The 5,447-nt window shown below is 41.1% G+C and overlaps 1 pseudogene; it reads left to right on the plus strand.

Annotated features, from left to right (window-relative positions):
- The first annotated feature begins 2,461 nt into the window (after nucleotides 1-2,461).
- LOC116547620 lies at nucleotides 2,462-4,630 on the plus strand (annotated as a pseudogene).
- Nucleotides 4,631-5,447: the final 817 nt, after the last annotated feature.

Here is a 5,447-nt window from a genome sequence, read left to right on the forward strand (position 1 = left end):
GATCTCGGCTCACTGCAACCTCTGCCTCCCAGGTTCAAGTGATTCTCCTGCCTCAGCCTCCCAAGTAGCTGGGACTACAGGCAAGGGCCACCATGCATGGCTAATTTTTTTTTTTTTTTTTAATTTTTATTTTTAGTAGAGACAGGGTTTCAACATGTTGGCCAGGATGGTCTCGATCTCTTGACCTCGTGAGCCACTTCGCCCAGCAATATTTTACCATCTTGTTACCACCATCACCTCTAAACTTTTTTTTGAGAAAAAGTCTCACTCCGCATGCAGGTTAGAGTGCAGTGGTGCAGTCATGGCTCACTGCAGCCTCAACCACCTGGACTCAGTGATCCTTCTGCCTTAGCCTCCTGAGTAGCTGGGACTATAGCTGTGCACCACCACACCTGGATAATTAAAAAAAATTTTTTAATGGCCCACACCTGTAATCCCAGCACTTTGAGAGGCAGAGGTGGGCAAATCACAAAGTTGGGAGTTCAAGACCAGCTTCACCAATATGTTGCAACTTTTCTAAAAATACAAAAATTAGCCAGGCATGGTTGTAGGCGCCTGTAGTCCCAGTTACTTGGGAGGCTGAGGCAGGAGAATTGGTTGAACCCAGGAGGCAGAGGTTGCCTTGAGACGAGATCATACCACTGCGCTCCAGCCTGGGTGACAGAGCGAGACTCTGTCTCAAAAAAAAAATCATTTTATAGAGATTGTGGGGGGGAAGTCCCACTATGTTTCCCAGGCTGGTCTTGAACTCCAGAGCTCAAGCAATCCTCCTACCTTGGCCTCCCAAAGTGTTGGGATTACAGGGATGAGCCACCACACCTGGCCTAATTTTTTTTCTTTTGCTGGAATATTTTAATATATATCCAATACATGTTATCATTTTCCTCTCTATATATATTAGGTGTGTTCCTAACAGGTAAGAGGTTTTGAAAACATTATACAATATCATTAATCTATGTAACAAAGTTAACGATAATTCCTTAATATCATCTAATACCCAGTTCATGTTTTACGTTTTTCCATTGTCTTAAACAATAACTATTTAGAGTTGATATATTGCAATCAGTATCTAAGCAGGGTCTATACATTGCATTTGGTTGATTTGTCATAAACCTCTTTTAGTTTGCTACAGTTTCCCCTCCTCCACCTTTTTCATGAAATTTCATTTTTAAAGAAGCTAGATAGGCCAGGTGTGGTGGCTCATACCTGTAATCCCAGCACTTTTGAAGGCTGAGGCAGGAGGATTGCTTGAGCCCAGGAGTTTAAGACCAGCCTGGGCAACATGGTGAGACCCCATCTCTACAAAAACTTTTTAAAAAGTTAGGTGTGGTGGGACACATTTGTGGTCCCAGATACTAAAGAGGCTAAGGCAGGAGGATTGCTTGAGACCAGGAGGTTGACCTATGTTTGCACCACTGTACTCCAGCCTGGGCAACAGAGAGACTGTCTTAAAAAAACGAACAATAAAAACAACAACCAGGTGGTTTGACCTATAGAGTTTTCCATATTCAAAATGTGGGAAATCAACCTGGCATGCTGTCTTGTGCCTACAATCCTAGCACTTCAGGAGGCTGAGGTGGGAGGATCACTTGGGCCCAGGAGGTTGAGGATATAGTGAGCCATGAACACACTACTATACTTCAGCCTGGATGACAGAGCAAAACTCTGTCTCAAAACAAATGAGCAAATTGTTTCCTCATGGGGTCACTTGATGTGTAATTTCCATAAATTGATCATTAGATTTAGAGAACTGATTAGATTTAGGTTCTGTTTTTTTGAATCAAGAATACTACACAATTGATGGCTTTGTACCAGTGATCCTGTCCCATCTTATGAAGAGATATATAGTGTCTGATTGTCCTGTTTTTAGTGATGGAGGTCACAGAGTAGGTTCAAGTCACTCCAGTCTGATCATTCTACTGTATTATTCATCTGATGTTTCACTTAATGGTTTTAGTAGCTAATCATGATGTCATTAGGTATTGCCAAATAGTGGTTTTCTAATTCTATCAACTCTTTCGCAACTATTAGTGTGATTCATCTATAAAGAAAAATTTTTCAGATAGCTTTAGGTTCTATGGAATAGAAAAAAAAAAAAGGAATTGTTTCTCAGATATAGTTACCCAGAAATACAGTTCATAATGGAAAGGCAGAATTCTTTCCTCTCAATTCCTAATATATACTTAATTGTTTATCTTTTGACAAAGAAGCTGTAAGACACATTTGCTTAATGCTAACACATTAGGACCTTTGAATGTTGAGCAGAAATATAAAAAAGAATCAATGCTTTTATATTTTAAATCAACAGGAAAATAGCATTTAATTTACCGATTATGAATAGTTGCAACATTTTTAAAAGACGTGATTACTGGTACATCTATAGCAGGAATATGCGAAGATGTAGTCCAAAGAAAAATACAGAAAGAAATATTGTGTATTTCTCTAAGTATCCTTGGCCTAGTGGCTGGAAGCTAAGAGAAAAGGTAGCTTGGGCGTGTGGAGCAGAGAGTTAAGTGAATTCTTTCTCTTTATTTGTAGCCATCAGCCAGCACAGACCTCATCAGCGCCTTTAACTGCCACCTTTCTTCCTCGGCAGGACCTTTGCTTCCTATCCTCAAAAAAATATGAGGTACTTGGTTTTTTACATGGTTGGTGGGTGAATCCGTTAAATGTTAGAAAAAGTACTTTGATACAAGTGTATGTGTTTGTCTGGATGAATGAATTGCTCCTGCAAAACTGTTAGATCAAGGTTGAAAGGCAGACATTGAATGGTTTTCTTTCCCACAGATCACCTAACTGCTCTAGGTGCGTCATTGTTCCCAGAGTTCAGCCACATACAATCTCATTTGGCCAGACCCTCACAACAACCATGTGAGATGGATATTGACATCTCTGTCTTGCAGAGGAGAAAACTAGAACTTACAGAGTGAAAGTGACTTGTCTGTTAGTTACAATTAACAAGTTTTTACGGGCATCAAACTGCCTCACTTTGTTACCTAACCTAGTTGGAGCATGACTATTCCTAGATAGTTTAGCCTCCGCATGCTGGCTTTAGCTTTTGTGCAGGCTGGTCTGTTTGGACTGCCTGGGCATCACATTGGGAGGAGGTTACTGACTAAATCAGACTGCAGCAGACTTCCCTTTTCCTTAGGGATAGTGCTTTGATAGCTTTAAGTTGGCCTGGACAGACAGGCCTGCTGCCTCTCTGATTCATTACAGCAATGAGTTGCCAGATGTGGGAACCCTCAGCCAGCTCATCCTACCTGCCATTAGAACCCTGGTAACGATACTTCATGGGCTAGGGGGCCACATATGCGGATGTAACATGCTTTAAATGTTTCCTGTTTCTCATTTATATATTTTTTAATTTTTTAAGGTGTCAGAGATCAATCACCCACATCCAGAATATGTCAAAGTAAGTGAGCATTTTAAAGCTTCCATGAAACATTTCAAGATTGAAAAGATAAAGAAGATCCAGAACCCAGAGCTCCTGGATTGTTTTACACGGTTGGTGGCCACGTTATTATGTTTCTTTACATAAAACTGGAAAGGATTAGTTAATATCCATCCTTTAAGATTTATATTCACTTATTTATTTTAGTAGTCAACAGTTCCTTCAGACTCTAGTTGTTTTTTTCATTGTATCAACTCCGGCTTCTCTCTCTCAGCCTCACTGATTTCATGTGTCTATCTTTTAAAAGTTTTCATAAGTTTATTATTGTACAGCTTCTGCCTTAAAGTTAGTAGCTCCATTGTGAAAGCTGATGGGATGAAATTTTCAGATGATTAGACTTTAGCTGGGATTCATGTAATGAACTGGAGTGAGAAGGGGATGTCTCGGTGTTAACTCTCACATTTCTTACATTAGGAAGAAGTCGCAGATGAAGGTAGAAGAAAACCTCCTATTTTATGCGACAAAACGTGCCTATGTGGAATCTATCTGTGCGAATAATTTTGACTGGACCATACATGAAACTCATGCAACCACATATGGAAAAGGTTTGTGCCGGGATAGAAAAGTATAACTGGTAGAGTTATAACTTGGGCTTTATATGTGCTTCTATGAGGAGGTATATGTAATTATTTTGTATTAACTAGAGTGTCCAGGCTTTAGTGGTCATGGAGAGAAAATAAGCTCGCGGTGATCTCAAATGCCCAAATGAGAGTGCCTCCATCGACTTGGAGCATGAGTGCTGGAACTTAGTCTCACTCTTGCTTTCTGTTTTCTTTCTGGGAGTGACCAAAGTCCTTGTACATGCTTGTCAATTACTCCATCTGTTGGCCTGTTGTCTACCATCACTACTCACTTTTGGCCGTGCTCTTCCTGAACACATGTCCATGCCTCTGAAGCTGTTTGAAGCTTCAGTTGTCACACAGTGGTTTTAATTAAAGACGAGGAGAAGAGGATTCTCCCCACCTCTGGCCACACTGGGTTACCTGAACCTGTAGTGTCATAGGTCTGCTCCACACACAAAATCTTTATAGCTCTTTCTTTTTACTCCTAAACTCTTGCCTGCAATTTTTTTTTTTTTTGAGACAGGGTCTCACTTTGTCACCCAGTTTGGGTGACAATCTCAGCTCACTGCAGCCTCCACCTCCTAGGCTCAAGTGATCCTACCACCTCAGCCCCTCAAATAGTTGCGACAGCAGGTGTGTGCCACCACATCCAGTTAATTTTTTTTTTTTTTTTTTGTATTTTTTGTAGAGACAGGGTTTCACCATGTTACCAAGGCTGGTCTCATCTCCTGAGCTCAAGCAATCCGCCTACCTCGCCTCCCAAAGTGCTGGGATTCGAGGCGTGTGCCACCACTCCTGGATGCATGCAACTGTTAAAACCAAACAAACCAAACTAAGAATTACTCATCTTTAGGCAATAAGTAATAGTTTATCACAGATTCAAAGTGAGTTCAACTCATACAACTAGGATTAAATTCAATTGCTCCAAAAGGCAAGAAGTCAGTCAGCAAATACTTTTGAGTGTCTTCTGTACACTAGATGCTGGGTACACAGTGGTGAACAAGTTAGACATGGCCCCATATAAATCATTTTGCATAATTATCTTACATAATTAATTAAATGATTATGGCCAGGCATGGCGGCTTACACCTGTAATTCCAGTACTTTAAGAGGCTGAGGTGGGAGTATCACTTGAGCCCAGGAGTTGGAGACCAGCTTAGGCAACATGGTGAGACCCTGTCTAATTTTTTTTTTAATTACAAAAAAATTTTTTTAATTACCTGGGCATGGTGGCACATGCCTGTAGTCCCAGCTACTCAGGAGGCTCAGGTGGGAGGACTGCTTGAGCCCAGAGGTTTAAGGCTGCAGTGAGCCCTGGTTGTGCCACTGCACCCCAGCCTAAGTGATAGAGCAAGACTTTGTTTAAAAAAAAAAAAAAAGGCCGGGCGCGGTGGCTCACGCCTGTAATCCCAGCCCTTTGGGAGGCTGAG

This window comes from Sapajus apella, unplaced genomic scaffold (assembly GCF_009761245.1).
Source record: "Sapajus apella isolate SASKATOON/1434 unplaced genomic scaffold, GSC_monkey_1.0 scaffold3836, whole genome shotgun sequence".
NCBI lineage: Eukaryota > Metazoa > Chordata > Mammalia > Primates > Cebidae > Sapajus > Sapajus apella.